The sequence below is a fragment of the Neovison vison genome, chromosome 3, assembly GCF_020171115.1.
Source record: "Neovison vison isolate M4711 chromosome 3, ASM_NN_V1, whole genome shotgun sequence".
Lineage (NCBI taxonomy): Eukaryota > Metazoa > Chordata > Mammalia > Carnivora > Mustelidae > Neogale > Neogale vison.
In genome coordinates, this window is record NC_058093.1 from 19371988 (window position 1) to 19393796 (window position 21809).

The 21809-nt window shown below is 42.2% G+C and overlaps 1 protein-coding gene across 4 annotated transcripts in view; it reads right to left on the minus strand.

The window, feature by feature from the left end:
• The window catches only part of PLEKHM3 (pleckstrin homology domain containing M3), a 183872-nt gene extending 162942 nt beyond the window's left edge, over window positions 1–20930 (minus strand). For 3 of the 4 annotated variants that reach the window (XM_044241453.1, XM_044241456.1, XM_044241455.1), the window contains exon 1: window positions 20820–20930. The gene's annotated coding sequence lies outside the window, so the exon portion shown is untranslated. Of the gene's footprint in view, window positions 1–20434; window positions 20551–20819 lie in introns of those variants that run through there. The other variant, XM_044241454.1, reaches the window with a different exon arrangement.
• Between the last annotated feature and the right edge of the window lie 879 nt (window positions 20931–21809).

Consider the following 21809-nt stretch of genomic DNA (forward strand, 5'->3'; position numbering starts at 1 on the left):
TCAAGTTTAATCACTCAAATTTTGGTTTTTGGGTTTTTTTAAAAAGATTTATTTATTTATTTGACAGACAAAGATCACAAGTAGGCAGAGAGAGAGGAGGAAGCAGGCTCCCTGCTGAGCAGCGAGCCCGATGTGGGGCTCGATCCCAGGACACTGGGATCCTGACCCGAGCTGAAGGCAGAGACTTTAACCCACTGAGCCACCCAGGCGCCCCATCAAATTTTGGTTTTTTTAACATAAGTTTCCCATTTTATAGAAGAGGCACCAAGGTGCAGAGCGGTTAGTTATTCATCTAAGACTGTATCACTCATATTCCTTTCCTTACCCCGTGCTTAAAATTCAGTCTGTAATCATAATAGAGTACATGCTTCAAAGTGATTTTTTTCTTATTTTAAATCAAAATGTCTAGAAATCTACTCTTTGTGCTCTCAGCTGAAGTACTCATAGGCTGGTTAGAAGCATATAACCACTGATGCCCATCGCTGCTAGCTTGTGGGACACTGTTACCCCACACATCCTAAACCAGACACTGTTAGACAAGGAAGGGAACTCTGAAGTCATCCCTCCAACTCCAACCTTTCACAGAAGGGGACATTGAGGCCAAGGGATTATGAGATCACATGATCACTTTTGTATGGATTAGGAAAGTCTTCAAAAGAAGGTGCCCTTTGGGGGCGCCTGGATGGCTCAGTCGGTTAAGCAACTGCCTCGGCCTAGGTCATGATCCTGGAGTCTCGGGATCGAGTCCTTCTTCCTCTGACCTCTCCCCTCTCATGCCTTCTCTCTCCCCCTCTTTTGCTCGCTCTCTCTCTCTCTCTCAAATAAACAAATAAAACCTTATAAAAAAAAAAAAAAGGTGCCCTTTGACTTGAGTCTAAGAAATTTAGAAGGTATGCGTCTGAAAGGCTAGGAACAAATTAGAAAGAGTAAGTTACTTTTATTAGCAAGCAAATTTCATGTTTATTATATGACTTTCCATAGGCGATGTGGTGAGCAGTACAGTGGAAACGTCTGAGCTCCAGGGTTAGTTCTGGGTTCAACTCCCAATTGTCTCATATGAGCTACGTGATTTGGGGCAAGATTTCCCTGACCCACACCCACTCTGCTCCAAATCCTTCTCTAGGCTAAGCAGTATGTCCCATTATAGGAATTTTAATTTTCACTATTTAGCGCTTTCCACTGCCTCTGTTTGGACCTTATGCAGCTATTCCCCCTCCTTTCTGATAGAAATACGCATTTAACCTTCTCATTATACCCTAAAAACTTCTCCTCTTTTCCATGCAACCCAGCATTTTCCTGACACTCTTCCTTGTCTTCATCCACTCAGTCACACGGGCCTTTCAGTTCTTCTGAGGGACTCTGAGGTTTACCTTTTTGACTTCCAGTCCTGTCCACAATGCTGTTCTCCTTGCTGGAGGGGTTACCCTCCCTCTCTCTCTTTTATAGATCTAATGCCAAATTATCCTTGGACCTAACATCAAGTGACAGAGTTGTATTCTCTAAAGATGGCCACAACAAATTCTATGCCACATGCTTTTCTGCAATGAGATCTTGTTATTCCTCCGTCCAAAACTGACTTTATTTTTCTACTCCCTTGAATCTGGGCAGGATTTGTGATATTTTGATCAATAGAGTGTGGCAGAAATGATGCTGTGCCCATTTGAGGTACAGCCCTTACCTGGCCTGGTAGCTTCCTCTTCCTGTCTCTGGGAGCTCTAAGCTGTTATCTAGGAAGTAAGGCTGTCTGCTAGAAAGAGAGGTCACGCTGCAGCAGGGAGGCATCAGGCATGTGTGTGGAGAAGCCGTCTTGGAAGTCAGCCCAGTCAAGATTGCAGAGGATTCCAGCCCCAGTCAGTATCTAACTGCAACTCATAGGAGATCCCGACGGAGAACTGTCCCAATGAGCCTAGGTAGCCCAGAATGGTGAGAGGCAATAAACTGTTTTCAGACACTAAGTTTGGGAGTATTTTGTCACACAGCAACCAATAATCAGGACTTGTTTCTTCCTCAGGGACACTATCTGGTTAAATGTCCTTATTTAAGTTTCCATGGCACTTGCATATCTGTAAGTTGCACACTTTACACTTGTAATTACCAGTTCCAAAGCCAATAGCCCCTCTTAGGCAGCAACTTTGTCTATTTTGCTCACCCTTGGACCTCCAGAACATAGATGCAATTTAATAAGTATTTTTTAAGTAAGTTAATGAATTATTTTTGAGTGGCTATCTTTAGGATCATTAACGTTGTTTTCTTCTCCTCTTTTTCCTTTTTTGCCATTACCTCTGACTCACCACAAGCCTGTTTCTAGCAATAAATAGTAAGGATAGCTGCTGCTTTAACAGTAAAAAAAAAAAAACTCTTTAGTGTAATAAATGAATTGACAGACCAGTGAGAGAGGTCCAGCTCTTTGCCTGCATTGCACAATACAAATTAAATAGCTAAAAAGAGTTATTGAAAGTTACAGTGATTTATTCATTCCATAAATATTTACTGAAGCAGCCACTGAGTTTAAGCACAGGTGATACTACAGTGAACAGAACAGATAGAAATCCTGCTCTCGTGGAACTTACATTACTAGAGTAGTGAACTCTTACCGTATACCAGGCACAGCTCTAACTGCTTTCACTGCCTTACCCTCGGGAGGCAGGTGTTGCTGCGAAGGCCTCCTGAGAAGGAGGCGCACTCCCCCAATCCCTGTGTCTATCTGATCTGTCCCAGCCCTCTCTGAAGTCTTTCCTGAGGACTCAGGCCTTTCAGGTCTCTTATTTGCCTGAATGTCTCACCCATCACTGAACAAGTCAACTTTGTAAACCACCTTTTCCCCCTCCGTTAGGCTAGGAGCTTCTGAAGGGCCCCACCTCTTCACCTGTGTCCCTGTTCCCACAAGACAAGAAAATCTTCCTGCCTCTTGCCTTTCCTTCTAATGCAGCCTCCACATCATTTCTCTTAATCCTTCAGAGTCTCCCCAGTAGAACAAGAGTCAGCAAATACTTTCTGTAAGGAGTAAATAGCTTTGGCTTTAGGTGCCATACAGTTAGGTTTGCTACTCCTTACCTCTACTGCTGTTGTGTGCAGAAGGCAGCCATAGACAAAATGGAAATGAATGGGCTTGTCTGTGTCTGATAAAATTTTACTGACAAAACAGGCTGATAAACAGACTGTGGTATTTAGCTGTGCAACAAAACAGTATTCAGCCTTTAAAAAGCAAGAGAATGGGACGCCTGCGTGGCTCAGTGGGCTTTGGGCTCACGTCTTGATCTGCTTTTGGCTCACGTCTTCATCCCAGGGCCCTGGGATCGAGTCACACATCCGTCTCCTTGCTATGCAGGGACTCTGCAGGTGGTGTTTAAGGGGTATAGATATTCAGATTTGCAAGACGAAAAGGTTCTGGAGATCTGTTTCACAGCAATGTGAATACGCTTAACACGACTCACAGAAAAAATGGCTAAGATAATAAGCTATCTATGTGTTTTTTACCACAACTTAAAACAACAACAAGCAGAGAGTCAGATTTTCTTGTGGGCAGTAGTCTCCTCAAAGATCTAGTCCAGCAAGGAAGGAACTACAGCTCCACCAATTAACAGCAAGGGGACTCCAGCAAGTTATTTCCCTTTTTAATTTCCGTTTTCTCATTTGCAAAATCAGCAAACCCATAATACTTCTCTCTCAAGAGAGTTGGGAGAACTACATAAGACAAGGGCATGGTTCCTGGCACACAGTACATGACTAACCGTGGCCTAAAAGCCACCTCTATCTGCCCCACCATCCCTCCTCCATGAGCTCATACTCTCCCTACTCCCAACCCTCCCTCCCATCTGGCCAACTTGTAGGCATGTTCTCACCTCAGGGTCTTTGCATCAGCTATTGCCTCAGAACCAACATGGCCAACTTTCTCCTGAAGTGATTGTTCATGTCACCTTTTCAATGAAGCCTACCTTGATCATACTATTTAAAATTGTAACATACATCTCCACCCTGGACTTCTGATTCCCTTTACTCTGCCTTTTTAAAACAAACTTATAATTTTTAAAGTTTTATATTTACAAAATTACTGCAACGATAGTACAGTGAGTACCAACAAACCCCGCAGCCAGTTTTTTTCCATGTGACATTTTACATTAGTATGGCACATTTGTCACAATTAATGAACCGGAATTGATACATTATTATTAACTAAAGGTCATATGTTATTGGGATTTCCTTAATTTTTTCTAATATCCTTTTTCTGTTCCAGGATTCTAACCAGGATACCTCATGAATTTAGTCATCATACCTCTTTAACCTCCTCCTGGCTGTGAGTTTCTCAGACTACTTGTTTTTGATGACCTTGACAATTTTGAGGAATACTGACCAGGTATTTATAGATTGTCCCTCACCTGGCATTTGTTTGATGTTTTTCTCACGATTAGACTGGTGCTGTATGTTTTGGGGGGACAAACCCCACAGAGGCGAAGTGCCATTCTCATCACGTCCTATCAGTGGTAGATCCTATCAACGGGACCTATCACTGTTTATGTTAACCTCCATCACCTGGCTTGACCCTTTCTCCTTATGCAATTACCATCTTCTTTTTTGTTTTTTTTTTTAATTATTTATTTATCACAGAGAGAGGGAGAGAGAGCACGAGCACAGGCAGACAGAGGCAGAGGGAGAAGCAGGCTCCCTGCCGAGCAAGGAGCCTGATGTGGGACTCGATCCCAGGACACTGGGATCATGACCTGAGCCGAAGGCAGCTGCTTAACCAACTGAGCCACCCAGGCGTCCCTGCAATTACCATCTTCTAAAGTGCCATTTAATTTACTTATTTATTTAATGTTTAGTGTTTCTACCTACTAAAATACAAGCTACTCAAGGGCAGGAATTTACGTTCACTTTGCTCAATAAGGTATCCCAAGTGCACAGAATAGTGTCTGACATGCTTAAAAAAAAAGGCACTAACTATGCATGTGTTGAGTAAATGCACTGTTATTCTTCTGCATGACATTCATGCCCTTTCATGACCCATCCACCTCTCCCATTTGTAGATGCTAACCAATATTCGTCTTGCTGTTTTATTCCTCCATGTTTTGCTCCAAGTTGGGGAGGCTTTCCCAATTGCTCAGGCTCTCTCTTAGCACCCTGGGTTTGCCACGCTGCACTGAAATGATCGACAATCTCTATCCCGCGTATCCCGCTCTGCGCTCTAAGCGACGCGACACCAGGCAGGGTACCTTACTTAACCTCCTTTATGATCTTTGTGTCTTCATCCTTTGGGGCTCCATTTTTCAACAACCTCATTCTTTTTAGAACCTCATCTTCTCCCTAGGATAGATATGCCTCAAATTCATGACAGTACAAGGATGTAACGCCAAGTTTAGTCTCTACAAGCAAACACCTCTTCTAGCTCGCCTCATTTGGTTTTGAAATTAATTAGAAATAACAACAGCATATTCAGACAGGTCAAAATATGAATATTATGTTCCTTTGACAAAGTGAACTAAATAAAATGAGTGTGTGTGTGCAGTGTGGTTTGCCTCAGCACAAAGCCGGAAATTAGGAGCTAATTAGAACTGTGTTCTAAATCTGGCTCAACCACACACACACACACACACACACACAAACGTGCTGGGTGGCCTCTGGCAAACCATTTAACCTCTGGGCGCTTTACTTAGCTACCTGTATCCAATAAAGTTGCTAACATCAAACTGCTACGCCCGTGGATCACTCACTAGGTAGCTGTTCCAACACGCCTTTAAAAAATGTAAACTACTCTATAATTACGGAGCGCTCCACTGGACCTCACCCATTCAACAACCACATGCTCCTAGACTAGACCTTCAGAGATATGTCAGCCCAACAAAGGCAAAGTCAGCAACGAACTACTTATAATACACTACTTTTCAGCCAAACTCAATGATCTACAGATATCTTATTTTTAAATAAAATACCCTTTCTGTAAAAAGGGTTATTTCTCTTATTTAATGGATTGACAAACTGAGGTCCGTTTGCCAGGGCGGTAATAAAAGCTCAACCCAAGGAATCCCCGGCATGCATCACAATGTAACAGGATGGAGAATCAGTGTATTGCTATCTTTAACAAGGAACTCTGTTGTTTACATGCTCATTAGGCCAGGCTAACTAACAGGATGACTACGGCAATCCTCCCACATTGAGGCAGAAAAGCAGATATAAGCAATAATACCCATCCAACCCACACAAAGGTGCCATGTTCTCCAAGTTGGATGGTAAAAGTGCTGACTTCCTTCCCCCTGACTAACTGCCTTACAACTAGAATTGAATGAGTGCTGAGAGGGTGTCTGAGGCCAGGCAGTTTTAGAAGCAGCTGGACTAGAGAGAAAAGGGCAATACCAAAGACACCTAGGGTGAACTCTTTCTGCCAATCCATTTTCAAACATGAGAATTTAGAGGGATCACCAGGACAGTCAGCACATGTGGCTCTCATGTGTTCTTCACTTCAGTTAAGGATGGAGCTGACTGAAAATTTTCTAAGTTATATATAATGTAAAGAACCCACCACAAACCAATCTGACCCTAGTAAGATGACCTTTCTGGACTATGAGGCTGTAAGAGATCATGATTTTGTCATGGTGCTTTGACATAAAGACAACACAGGCATGTGGAGGCAAAGCCACAAGCGGCAGATAAGGACGCAATGTCAGTGTGGACCTCTTAAGGAGTTTGGGGTCTTTCAGAGGAAAAGGACAGCTAGAAATACAGATGGAATCCCATTTCATAGGCCTAGAGGAACCTTAAATGACTACATTCTATACAAGTTTTAATAAATGAGAAATCTACTGCTATGGAGAATAACATTTTGAAAACATTAGGAGAATAACATTTTAAAAAATAAGTGGTACAGTGTTTTTCCACTTCTAAAAGCAATAAATATTCATAGAAACTCCAGAAAATACTGACAGATATGGCAAAGAAAATAAAAATCATTCATGATCTTATAACTCAGAATAGTTAGGTGTGTTTTATCTAGTATTTACTTGGAATCAGATTATATATACAATTTGGGCACACTGTCTGTTTATATATATGCTCAAAAAGCAAGTATTACTAACCTTGAAAAGAAAAATCCAACCAATGTGCCAGAATGTGCTGTGCCCACTTACACCTTCAACCTGGCACAAGGCTCCACTCAATGGAAATTCCCTTCTGCAGCTCTCCAGAGACTTCCTCAGTACACAACTGCCAGTATTCTTCCAAGTCCTGACCCTTCTTGGCACTATTAACCAGCCCCTCCTCAAACATCTCTGCAGTTTCACAGACATCACACACTCTGACCTTTTCTCTCATTTCTACTGCACATTCTGGGTCTCCATCTTCCTCCCTTCCTTACTGACCCCTTTAGCAAATGTGGCACTGCCTGAGCTCTCATCTGTAACTATAGCTACATATTCTCCTGGGTCCATTTATTCACACTTGTCAATAATTAGTCTGTATTAGTGCTTTCTAAATGTCTGAGGTCGGTCTCAATCTCAGGCCTGACCTCTGGTCCTGGGTTCCCAACTATTCTTAAGACTTTTCCATCTGGCTTATCTCATGACAAAATTAAGCTCAATTTGTCTAAAATCATGATCAGTTATTCATTCATACATATCTGCTGAACGCTCACCATGGACTGGGGACTGTTCTAGACACTGGGGGGACAGTAGCAAATAAAATCCTTCAATGAAGCTTCTGTTGACAACAAGGTCAACTTGCTCACCTGACACTCTAAACTTTCACAACCTTGGCCTGGCTTGCCTGCCCAACTGCTCACTTCTCTTCTATGATAAACTCTTCCTCCTAACTGCAATGCTATCGCTCAAATTTTGTCTTCCCAACTCCAAAACTTTACTTAACACAGTTACCTCTGAAATACCCTCTCCCCACCTCTACCTCTGAAATTCTATCCATTCCACAAGCTTCAATACCACTTCTTCCATAAGCTTCCTTTAAGCCCTGGCCCTAAAACTGTCTGCTCTTTTCTTTAAATGTCCACAGATGTCTCTGGTATTGTCCCCACAACATATACTGCATGCTGCCTGTTCTTTCTGAAATGATGACAATAATAATTATAATTTATCAGAAGCCCATACTGTGCTAGCTACATTGCTTGGAATTTTGTATCTCTAAGCCTCACAATGTATAGTGAGTATTATTACCTCCATTTTACAGACAGAAAATGGAGGCTCAAAGACAAATAATTGGCCTGAGGTCACGCACCTACCCAACTGGACTTACAGCAACTTGAGAGTGGTGAGTTTAACCTATTTCATTTTTAATAACCCCCACTGGGCCTAGAACTATGGCTAGTTCACAACAGGTGCTCAATAAATATTTATTGAATGAGCAGCTGGATAAAGAGTAAGTTTTCAAAGCACTGACATCTGTAAATATAAATACCACTCTGATTTTCTGGAAAAAGTACATCTGAATTCATTGTAAGCTCATTTAAGTAAAATCTGACAAAACATATGTTGACTTGAGCTTTTAGGATTTTCTTGGTAAAGAAAGCTTCTACACTATAGAAACCAGGTTTAAAAATAACATGGCAAAGGATAGGCAGCCAAGACCTCACTTAGACCTTTTATAGAAACAAAAGCTCCCATGCAGCACTAGGGAATCATTTTGTGAACCACTGCAAATCAGTAGTTGGGTTGGTCTCATTTTCCACTGATTTAGAGCTCAAGTTCTTTCTAATACCAGTAAAGAGACATTTCCTTTGAAATACACCAGACAATCAATTTAAAGCATTTTTCAGTACATCGCTGTCCTTGCTTATTGTTTGCCACTCAAAAATCATTGAGACATTTGATGCCCCAAGATGTTTTCCCAGAAACTAAACTAAATATAAGTGTGGCATTTCAAATCTCAGATTGCTTTGCTTTTGAAGGCAGTAATGTTACTATGCCCCATTTGTCAACCACTGGACTGGAAATCCACGGCTCCTGATCAGGAATCCCATTTCATAAAACCACCAAAGTTCCAATATGACCCACTTTAAGTAACCAAACAGACACAAACTTCAGTTGTGTGTCTAAAAATGCAGACTCAATTTTTTCCACTTTCCTTTACCTCCATGGCAAGGAACAGAGATTAAAAAACTAACAAAATAGGGACGCCTGGGTGGCTCAGTTGGTTAAGCAGCTGCCTTCAGCTCAGGTCATGATCCCAGGGTCCTGGGATCGAGTCCCACATCGGGCTCCTTGCTCGGCGGGGAGCCTGCTTCTCCCTCTGCCTCTGCCTGCCTCTCTGTCTGCCTGTGCTCGCTCGCTCTCTCTCCCTCTGTCTCTGACAAATAAATAAATAAAATCTTTAAAAAAAAAAAAAACTAACAAAATACCCACCCAAATAATCTAGGAATGAGGTGAAGTAGGTGAAAACTTCCATCATAAACATCACATCTTGCTATAGTCAGCCTCCAACTGCAACAGGGAATATCTTCCTAGCCCATGCAGGTGCCATCTGAGCCACGCCAGTTGGCAAAAGCTGAATACGTGACAGATCATAACAATGAAAGCAACAACTGCCAGGGAGGTTTACTAAGACCCTGATATGCAAGCTACCCAGAAAGAACCACGAAAGTAGTTTTAAAGATGTCATCAACTCATAGAACCATTTGGCTCTACTGAGAATAATCATTTTCATATGCATGGCTTAGAGTATGGTTTATAAAGTTCTTGATAAGCTTCTTGATTAAAAAAAAACTAGTAGGGCACCTGGGTGGCTCAGTGGGTTAAGCCGCTGCCTTCGGCTCAGGTCATGATCTCAGGGTCCTGGGATCGAGTCCCACATCGGGCTCCCTGCAGAGCGGAGAGCCTGCTTCCCTCTCTCTCTTTCTCTCTGCCTGCCTCTCTGTCTACTTGTGATCTCTCTCTGTCAAATAAATAAATAAAATCTTTAAAAAAAAAAAAACTAGTAGTAAACAGAGAGAATTAAGAAAAAGTAGCAGGATTATTTTTAAAGATGATGAAAGAGAAACCAAGATGACTGACTCATCTCTTGTCAGTCAAAGGCCCTAAGGAGAACAAAAAAGAGGTTCCTGGAATCCCTGTCTAATCACTGGGCCAACCAAGTCCAATTAGAAGGTCCATAAATGGGGCACCTGGGTGGCTCAGTGGGTTAAAGCCTCTGCCTTCAGCTCAGGTCATGATCCCAGGGTTCTGGGATGGAGACTCGCATTGGGCTCTCTGCTCCGCAGGGAGCCTGCTTCCTCCTCTCTCTCTGCCTGCCTCTCTGCCTACTTGTGATCTCTGCCTGTCAAATAAATAAATAAAATATTTTTTAAAAAAAAGGTCCATAAATTCTAAGTAGACTGAATCCAACAATTCGCCATCCAGGTTTGTTTTTTTTTTTTAATTATTTTATTGTGTTCTTTTAGTCACCATAAAATACATCATTAGTTTTTAATGCAATGTTCCAAGACTGTTTATGTATAACACCCAGTGCTCCAGGCAACAGGCCCTCCTTAATACCTGCCACCAGGCTCACCCATTCCCCACTCCTAAAACCCTCAGTTTGTATTTCAGAATCCACAGTCCCTCATGGTCGTCTCACCCTCGGATTTCCCCCAATTCACTTTTCCTTTCCTTCTCTTGATGTCCTCCATGTTATTCCTTATGTTCCACAAGTAAGTGAAACCATGATAACTGACTATCTCTGATTGACTTATTTCACTCAGCATAATCTCCTCCAGTCCCATCCATGTTGAGGCAAACGTTGGGTATTCATCCTTTCTGATGACTGAGTAATATTCCATTGTATATATGGACCACATCTTCTTCATCCATCCGTCTGTTGAAGGCCATCTCAGCTCTTTCCACAGTTTGGCTACTGTGGACATTGCTGCTATGAACATTGAGGGTACATATTCACCACCCAGTTTTGAGTTTGTTCAATGGGACAGAGGTGTCGCAGTGAGAACACAAATTTCTGAGACCAGAAAGGGTTAAGGTCCCAGCACTGCCTTCTAAGCTGAAGGACTACAAGCAAGTCAGGCTGATTCAGGACTTCCCCGTCCTCCTTATCTGCAAAATGGAAATCCTGCCAATGCCTGCCCCTGTCTACCTTAAGGAATTGTAAAGCACAAATGCAGATAATGTATGTGAAAGCTCTTTGTAAAATCTAAAGCAATTACTATTCCTATTAGAAGCTAGCTAATTCCTAACCATGGAACCATTTATACTCCGCAAGCCTTTACAAGGATGGACTAAGAACCCAAACACTTGATAGAGGCTAGGGAGACCAAACCAGAGCTTCTGCCCTAGAAGCGCCTAACAGCTAGTGGGGAAACAACATAAAAGCAAGTGTAAACAGTGCCTTAATAGAAATACTCAAAAGGTGTTACAGGAACATAAAAAAGAAATCATTAATAATCAAGAGATAATAAAGAGTTGTAACGACTGAACACAATTAAATGATGTAGCAGTCTACAGAGAGATGACTTCAGTTGGAAGAAACCAAAGACAAAGGAAACAAACAACCAGTAAAACCAATCATACCTGCTCTAGAAATGATGCTGCTTCTGGCATGAAGCTGTCAACCTATGGTAAGAGCTTCAAATGCTTCACCAAAGGGTAAGCTCACAGTAAACTAACAATGGCACAAATGGAAGGCACCAGTACAGAGCGCGCTTCACCAGTTGCCCAAGTTTTTCTGACCCAAAGAAACATCACTGGCCAAATGAAGGCCACTTGCTGCATGGCTGGGATGTCACGGAAAATGAATAAATGCCTCATTTCCCATTGACTTTAATTCCTTAGGTCACTGCAGCTGATTAGCAGAAGTGAAAATACTTACAACTTTAACCTTCAAAACAACAATCAGCCTATGGGTTAGCACATATTCACAAAACCAGTTCCTATGGGCATGCAGGATAAATGTACAACAGAAGTAATTAAATGATTTTTTATTTCTTTCTCTGCTACAACAGAACTTGTTAAAAAGTGAGCCTGGGTCTTTGTTCAAATGGCATCCTGAGAGTATCAGACCCATGATAAGGTCTAAGCAAAAGGACAGGCTTACTCAGTGCCCAAGAACAGCATCCATGACCCCTCCCTCCCTCTTTTACTTAATCTGTGACAACAACCTTGACTACCAAGCAGCCTCTTACAGTTTTGTCAGGAAATAAGCAAGGCTGGCAAAGGCAGACAAAACAGTCTATGACCTTCAAAGATAAGGACAAGGTAAGGTAAAATAATAGGATGAATCTTTGTTACTTTACTATGCCCAACATGAAGGTCAGAAAAACCTCTGTCCATCAAACAGAAAAAAGGAAAAGTTCACAAAATATGAAGGAGAAGAACAGTAGAAACTGCATTTTCATCTCCAGTTCTGGATTTAGATTTCTTTTATTATGGACTATATTCAAGAGTATGAAATAGGATTTTTAGGAAACAATGCAGCAGCATGTACACATTCTGGAGTTCTGACTGGTCCATATTTCTTTAACTTTTTAAGATTATTTATTTATTTGAGAGAGAGACAGAAAGAGAAAACAAAGTGGGGTGACGGGCAGCGGGAGAGGGACAAGCCCCACTGGGTGTGTAGCTCGACATGGGACTCGATCCCAAGATGCTGGGATCAGGACCTGAGCCAAACGCAGATGCTTAACTGACTGAGCCGCCCAGGCATCTCTCTTTTTAGCTCTTTTGACTGGAAATTAAGATGACAGCATATGATAATTGGGACCCAAATAGCTGCTCATTCTCCAAGACTACCGCTACTAAACTCATTTAAAAAGCCCTACAAATGGCTCATTCAATGTAGACAGACACATTTAAGTGTGGAATGATGTATTTAACGTTTAAAAACAAAACAAAGACAGTTCTTACTAGTAAGTCAAGATCAAGATTAAAAAGTCATAGCTAATATTTCTGAGTCCTTACTAAAGGGCAGTCATTATTTACGCCCTTTATCTGCTTCATGTTGTTAAACCCTCACAATGACCCGGTCAGAGGGCTGCTATTTTCAGCACTTTACAGAAAAGAAAACTCAGATTTAAAGAGACGAAGTTATGTGTCCAAAGTAATACAGCCAGTGAGCGGAAGTAAGGCTCTAAAATGCACATACAGCTTTGTATGGCATTTAATAGCAAATTAATTACCCTCAGATAATATAGCTATAATTTTACAAAATGGTGCTTTGCATTTTAATGTCAAACATCAGCAACCTTAAAATTACTTATTATTAATAATCTATTTATTTTAAAATATTCGTTAATCCCACAACTCAAAAATGTTAAATGCTCAAAATCATCTTTATACCCAGAAAACTGTTTATACTCAATTTATTGAAAAAAATCATGTCTGTAATACTTGTGTGTCATATGTAAGGTCTCTGTGGGAATGGTGGATGAGAGGTCCCTGAACAAACAGGGTAAAAAGCTGTTCTCTAACTAAACAGCTAACCTTAATTCTCTTAGTGACCTTGAACACATTACTTAGAATGTCTGCAAGAGTATAATAACTGTGACTTCATTTAGGCCAAAAAAGTGCTTTTGCAAATGTTGACATAGTCCTAATTGCCCAAACCTTTTACTAATGTTTCCCTAAGACATCATTTTTCATTTACCCGATAAATAGAAACACTTGTAAAAATGTTTACTTTAAAAAAAAAAACTCTGCTAATAAGTGTTTCTGTCAAAAGAATTAAAGAAATATTTTCAAATTAAATGTGACTATAGATAATTCCAACATATTTTAACTATTAAGGCATGCCCAAATAAAGTGCCTCCTTCTAAAGCCAACTGAACTCTTTTGGGGGAGGAACAGAGGTAAGAATATCATTGTACATGGGGTTCAATCCAAATAACGAAGTTGACCCACAACCTTTAGTCTTGTTTCTTAAATCTACTGAAAGATGGTAAGTTCACACTACTAGGAATCCACAGACATCATATCTAATATTTCGGTAAGTGACAATCACTTTGGGACCATCAGACCTGGAACTGGAAGACCTCAGTTTCAACATTCCATGCACAATGACCGGAGGTGTGACTCTGGCCAAGCCATGTGAACCTGAACTCCAGTTACCTTGATGCAGGTCAAATAAGGATACCTGTCCTACCCTCTTCAAAAGTTGTCTTGGAGAGCAAGTCAAATGACATAATGCAGTGCTCTGTGAACTCCAAAGCAAGGTACAGGATGCCCACGGGGGTTGTGTGGTGCAGGGAAAGGGTCTAATGGTCTCTGATCTCCTCTCATTATAAACCAATGAACTGGTACAGAGTGGAGACAGCAATCACTTTAGGAAACTCTGAGACAGGTTTATAATCTTCTCAAAGAAGGCCTGCACTGTTCAGGGCAGCAGGAGTTACTGTTTCCACTTTTCTGGTGGTCTTGGAGTGAGGAGATTCACTAGTGCAAGAACATGATGACTCAAAAGGAGTATCTCTCCTCAAAGAAGAAAAACCAAATAAGTAAAACCCTCCCTTGTCCTCCAAGCTCCTCTACAGCTAAAATATTTTCTCCTCCTCCCTTTTAATTCCAAGTTTCTAGAAGAAACTTGCTCTTTTTGCTTTCTGACTCTACTCCTCACCACCCATTCATTTGCACCCCCAGAGGAAATGCAGTTCTGCCAGAGGCAAAGGTCATCAACAATTTCCTTGTTGCTAAACCCAGGAGACTTTTCACTGCACGGCCGACCCGACCCCTCAAGCAGTATCTGACCTACTGCATGCCGGCTCTGCATCGCTCTCACGAACACACTGATGCAGCCTCTTCTGCTATTTCTCCTTTATCTCTGGATGTTCAGTTCAGTCCCCACTATGAGTTCCCCTTCTTATGCTCATATCATAAATGCAGGCAGTCCTCCATTTTCCCCATAACCCTCTTGTTTAGTTCCTCTTCTGTCTGAGTGATCTTCATTTCTGTGGGCTTCAGCAGCCGTCCATGTGGTAGAAGAAGAACAGATTACTCCCCTGAGCTCTAGACCCACAAACTTCCTCTTGGATATCCCCTAACTCCTTAATGTGCACTAACCTAGCTCCTCATCTTACGCTCAACTTGTCCCTAGACCTGGTATTGTCCATACAGTGAAGGACACCATCATCTGCCCCAGAAAGTGAACATTACCCTTGACCCTTCTGTCCCCTTCACCTGCAATCACTCCAAATAGCAAGTCATATTAATTCTACCTCTACCACATGTGTCAAATCTAGCCCTTCCTCTCTTTCTTTACTGTCTTAGTTCAGACACCACCGCCGAGTCTCCTTCCCTTCAGTCTTTCCTGTCATCACGATGCAATCCAAGTGGGCTTCCTAAAATTAAAACCCTGCTGTCTTCTGGAAAAACCATACACTCCTTAACATTGCCTGTAAAAGCCCATGGCCACTTGCTTTCCTGGGCTCATCTCCTGAATCTCTCTTTACCCTCACCCCACCCCACAACACACAGGGACACAACTTGGCTAATTTAATTTAGCCTCTGTGTCTGTGCTGAAGTATCACTTCTTCCCTGACCTCCTACGTCCATTTTAGTCTTCCCTCTTATGTGTCCCCAGAGCACCCTGATCTTCTCAATTATAATGCCTTTAATGCTGTGTAAAATGGCCTGTTTACTTGTCTGTCTCCCTCACTAGACCGTAAGTTTCATGAGGGCAAAGACTATGCCTGTTTTATTCAAAGTTGTACTCTTGGCTCCGAGTACAAGAGCTATGTGTCACGGTACGAAACAACTGCTCAACTCTCACTTGTTCAGTCAATGAATCCCTGAGGACAGAAGAGAAGTAGTTCTGGAAAAGCTCAAGTGCTGACTCGAATGGATCAAGAATACATGGGAAAATATCATTTACTTAGTTTCCTGGAGCATAAAAACTGCTGGTTACCTTTCTAATGTTTTCTAACCTGTATGTGCCCTGCTCTGTGACTAAAACTTCCATTTATAATCATATAGACAAGCCACAAAGTAAAGTGGATATTTAGCAATTTCCCTGTTAGATAAATGTCCACAAGTGAACTGGGTAACACAGAACCAGGCAGCTTCAGTGTGTACTGAATTATACATTGGCTACACTAATCAAGACACCTGGGCGGATAAATCTCTCCAGTACTCACGAACATGGCATAGAATCAGAGAATCCAATTTAAAACATGTAACTCAAATGAACAGTTAATGTGTATGAAAAAGAAACAAAATGTTAATGAAAACAGCATGCCTGACATCTCAATACAATGGCGTCTGTATTTTTTTTTTTTAAAGATTTTATTTACTTATTTGACAGAGATTACAAGTAGGCAGAGAAGCAGGCAGAGAGAGAGAGAGAGGAGGAAGCAGGCTCCCTGCTGAGCAGAGAGCCCGATGCGGGACTCGATCCCAGGACCCTGAGATCATGACCTGAGCCGAAGGCAGCGGCTTAACCCACTGAGCCACCCAGGCGCCCAATGGCGTCTGTATTTTAACTTTAGTTTTGCTCACAACTCACGCTGTCATCAAGACTAATCACATCCACAGACCAAATACAGTTCTCACCTTATTGTATGAAGGTAAATTATGTGGGCTTTTTATTGTCTGTCCAGAAATGTCCACAGTAGCCAATGAAGGAGAGCAAACATAACGCATGGAATTTACTACTGGTGTCATTTTTAGCATAGCGTCACTCAGTACTCAGTTCTCAGAATTATTTAGCTTGCACTAGAAGCTCTAAGCTAGAATATGATTCAGTGACTTATGAACCAAATGCAAAATCACATTCCCCATGAAGAAAATCACCATTTGGCTAATGCCAATGGAGCAACAGACACTCTCTGTACACTTCTCATAGGTGTGAACGAGCAGAGCAAAATGAAAACCTGAAAGGGAACCAGTGTGGAAAATGAAAACGTATCAAGGATCTCTGCTCCTGAAAATTGTCCAGAGACGGAGAATCCTAAAAAAATCTGCCCAAATGATTTAATCTTTCCCAGGTTCCTATTAAAATCAGGTCTTCGGAAACAAGTAATTAAAACAGTACCCATCTACCTACAAGCTTCTTACATACGTAAATGCATAGCTTCACTTGAAGTACTATAGGAAGGCTGCATACGTGATCAAAGAAACTGGAACAGAGAATGTCACGTATCTGATAAATATCCAATGAATATTACCACTGAGTGTTTTGTAACGCAGATGTTACCAGTCTGGGTCCAGCTTGGTTTTGCTAGCCAGAACAGGCACATGTATTTCTTTTTGCAAATGGTTACATATCCATCACAGTTCTTTGTTTTCCACTTGTATAATTAACCTAGGTCTAGTGCCTAAAGCCTAAAATCCATCATCTATGAGAAAACAAAGCTACATTAAGCATTTGTGAACATTACTGTAAAAATATTTCTAAGTTCCTTTGGACTGATTGCTAGGAGTTTTAGGTCAAGGGGTAGGAGCATTAGTGAGGCTGTTCATACATGCAGCCAAAGAGCTTTCAGAAAGGTTCTATCATTTGCTCACCCCTCACACCATTTGAGAGCATCTGTTCCACTGCACACTAACCAAGGTGAAGAATTGAAACTGTTAACAATCTATGTAAATTTAAGCACTGGAAAAATGGAGCCCTGCTGTTGTTCCAATTTTCATTTCTTTGATTAATGAAAAGGAACATATTTTCATATGTCTATTAGCCACTTAATTTTCTCTTCTATGGATAGTCTGTGCTGTCTTTTGCCCACTTTTCTGCAGAAGTCTGTTAGTTTTCTACTGCTATATAACAGATTTCCACAAAATCAGTAGTTTAAAGCAACGCCTATTTCTTATTTCACAATTCTGAAGGTCATAAGTCTGGGTTAAGCTTGACTAGGTTCCCTGTTCAGGATCTCTCTCAAGAGGTCAAAATCGAGGTGTTGTTGGCCAGGCTGGACTCTTATCTAAAAGGCTCTGGTAAAGAACCCAGATCCAAGCTCATTCAGGTTGGTGGCCTAGTCCAGTTCCTAGGTTGTGCCCCCAAGTCTGAGGCTCCGGTTTCCATGCTAGGCCACCCCCAGCAATTCTAGGCATCCTGCATTCTTTAAGGCTCCTCCATTCCTTCTCAAGTGTTGCCTTCACCCTCAAAACAGCAACAATATGTTGTTCCTCCACAAGCTTCAAATCGTTTGGATTTCCCCAGCCAGAGAAAGCTCTCCACTTTTACGGGCTCCTGTGATTAGATTAGAACTACTCAGGTATTTCCCTATTTTAAATTCAACTGTGTCCTATAACACAATAGAGTCAAAAGAGTGATATTTCATCACTCTTTTGCACATCTTTACAGGCTGTGCAGATTAGGGCATGCAGTCTTGGTAGAGGAACATTTTTAAAATTCTGCCTCCTACAGAATCATAGGTATTCTTTCTTATCATTTGTTCATGCTCTTTATGGTAAATCTTAATTGTATGAATTTACAAATAATTGACCTTTCCTGATGACTATAAGAAGTTGCATTTGCACAATGGCAAAGTTAACCGGATGGGGCCACTCTATGCTAATAAGAATTTTGAGGGGCATCTGGGTGGCTCAGTCGGTTAAGCCTTGATTTGGGCTCAGGTCACGATTTCAGGGTTGTGAGACTGAGCCCCACATTGCACTGGGCATGAAGCCTGCTTAAGATTCTCTCCCTCTCTGGGCACCTAGGTGACTCAGTCAGTTAAGCATCTGCCTTTGGCTCAGATCGTGATCCCGGGATTCTGGGATCAAGCCCTGCATCAGGATACCTGTTTAGCTTGGAGTCTGCTTCTTCCTCTCCCTGTGCCCCTTCCCCAGGCTTGTGTGTTTTCTCTCTCTCTGTCAAACGAATAAATATTTTTTAAAAAAATTTAAAAAAAGATTCTCTCCCTCTTTGTGTCCCTCCCCCTTCTAAAAGAATAATCTTTAATACCTAACTTTGCCACACTGATTTTTTTAATTGTGGAAAAATATCTACATATTTGGCATCTTTGCCATTTTCAAGTGTACAGTTCAATAATAAGTACATTCACACTGTTGTGCACCAATTTACAGAACTCTTCATCTTGCAAAACTGAAACTATACTCATTTAACAAAACTCTCCATTTTGCCCCTCCCTCAGCTTCCACAACCACCATCCTACTTTCGACATTGGTTTATTTTTATTACATGTATTTTTAAAAAATCAATGAAAGAGGGGCGCCTGGGTGGCTCAGTGGGTTAAAGCCTCTGCCTTCGGCTCAGGTCATGATCCTTGGGTCCTGGGATGGAGTCCCGAATCATGCTCTCTGCTCAGCAGGGAGCCTGCTTCCCCCCCTCTCTCTGCCTGCCTCTCTGCCTACTTGTGATCTCTGTCTGTCAAATAAATAAATAAAATATTTTTTTAAAAAATCAGTGAAAGAGTTTATTTTTTAGTAATCTCTACACTCAACATGGGGCTTGAACTCATGACCCGGAAATTAAGACTCACATGCTCTCCCAACCAGGGGCCCCTTATGTATTTATTAACAAACATGGATACAGCAATTATTACACATGCTGTTTTTAATGCTTTAAAAATACTAATTCATTCAATCCTCATAACAACTCTATGAGATCAGTACTATTATTAAACCCATTCTACAGATTGGGAAATATAGCATGTAACTTCCCATACAGAAAGTGGAATCCTGGTAGTCTGGCTTTACAGTTCTTGCTATGAACCATTACATTGTGAAAATACTCATTTTAAAGACAAATTCGTAAGGCATTAATATTGTTTCTTTGATGTACTTGCTTTCAAAACACTTTTTTTTAATTTTTAAAAAAGATTTTATGTATTTATTTGACAGAGAGCACAAGCAGGAGGAGTGGCAGAGGCAGAGGGAGAAACAGGCTCCCTGCTAAGCAAGGAGCCCAATGTGGGACTGGGATCATGACCTGAGACGAAGGCAGACACTTAACCGACTGAGCCACCTGGGGGCCCACAAAACCCTTCCCTATGTGCAATTTAATCTAATACTATTCTACTAATTAAAAGCTAGACTATGTGATGGAGACATGTCTCTATATAGCCCAATTTTGGGTGAAGGCATTTTCAAAGTTAATGAAATGAAAACCGCCTTGTATTTAATTATAGGTACAACAATTAAAACTTACATGTAGTCAATTTATAATAAAATACCTTATGAATGAATACAAATGGCAATTCGCTATGACTCCTGAAATTGAAATATTAAAGAAAAGAAAGTGTTTCTCTTTTCCAAGGAGGAAAAACGAAGGGGGGGAAAAAAAAGTTCCAAATAAGTTTACAACAGCATAGCTCCATCTCAGTTTAACCTGTTAAATTCTGTTAAAATCTGTTAAAATCTGTTAACCTGTTAAAATCTGCCCTGCTTTACAAGCTACAAATCTAGACCAATCTCGGTTCACCGTTCGATTATCTATGTCAGCAGACATTTATTTCATTTACTGAGTGGGTCTGAAATGTCCCTATCCTGGCTTTGCAGCTTAGTTATCCTCCTAGAAGACCACATCACGCTTGTCTTCAGCCACACCGCATCATTTACTACACCTTAAAAACGATCGGCGTCCACGGAGGGCACCACGGCCGCGTCTCGGCGCCCCGGCGCGACGGGAGGAGGGAAGGCTCCGCCGAGTCGCGGGTTCTAGGACCCAGAAGCAGGGAGACTAGAAACAACGCACAGAACGGGATCGGCTATTTCAAACTGCTTTCTACTTATAAACCCGATGTATAAAAATAAGCACACAGTGGACCATGCCATCTCCCCTCACCCACTGTCCGCAGTCTCCAGCACGAAGTCAAAACCCGAGTAGGAAAGAAACAGCAAAATCATCGCCACCCCGGGGACACCTCGGGTATCTGTTACAACACTGTCATCCCCACACCCTTCCCCCGCGGGCCAGCCAGGCAGCACGGAAGCCGGCAGGATGCTCACCTGGCCGCCGGCTGGGGCTCTCCCCTCAGCGGCGGGGCCCGCAGCCTACTCCCGGCCGGAGCTCGCCCTCAGGCAAGCCCGCCTCACCGTGACAGCGCGCGCGGCCGCCGACCGTCCTAGCGCGGCGGACTGTTTACAAGCGCGGCTCGCGGTCCCCCTCTTAAATGCTTCCCCACAGACACCCGGGAAGCGAGACCCGGACACACAAGGTTCCGGGGCGCCAGGACTGGTCTTTTTTTGCCCCAGAACCCGGCCGCCAGGCAGGGCCTGACTGCGCACAGCCAGGCCTTATCTCTATTTCCTTCTGTGCGGTTTTTATCACACACATTTTGGAAACAATGGCGGGGGCCGCAGAGTCTCCTCACGGCTCCTCCCAACGCCCAGATGGATGTTTGCAATTGGAAAATTCCACTTGGCACGTCCGCAGGATTGGACCCATTCTTAGCAGCTCCCTAAGAAAATTACTCCGATAAGTTCTTTCTGAAAATGGGACTGTTGCAACCTGGAGGTTGCTTCTCATTTCAGGTTTGGAGCTGCGGAGAAAATCCATTTTCACTGGCCTTTCATGTTGTAGACAGCAGGTTGAAAGGGGCTGGTCTTCAACCCTCATTCGGATTCCCAGGAAAGAGAGAGTGGGGTGGGGTGTGTGTGTGTGTGTGTGTGTGCGCACGCGCGTGTTGTGTTCATATACGCACCGACCGGCGCCTGGGTGCTCGTAAGACACCCCATCCCACCCAACCCACAGTGGTTTGGGTCACTTTCAAGATCTGCTGGTCTAGCTGGATAAGCTTTTCCTTGGAGTTTTCCCGCTCTATTTCCTATCATAGCACCCTTCCTAACCATTTCCTCAATTTATAATTATGCGTTTATTTTCCTATTTTATTGGCTTCTCCACCCCTACCCCAGCCTCTCCTATAAACTCCGTGAGGGCAGGAACTGTTTCTTTTCTCGCACCAGGCACAAAGCACCATTCAAATGAATGAGGGAAGA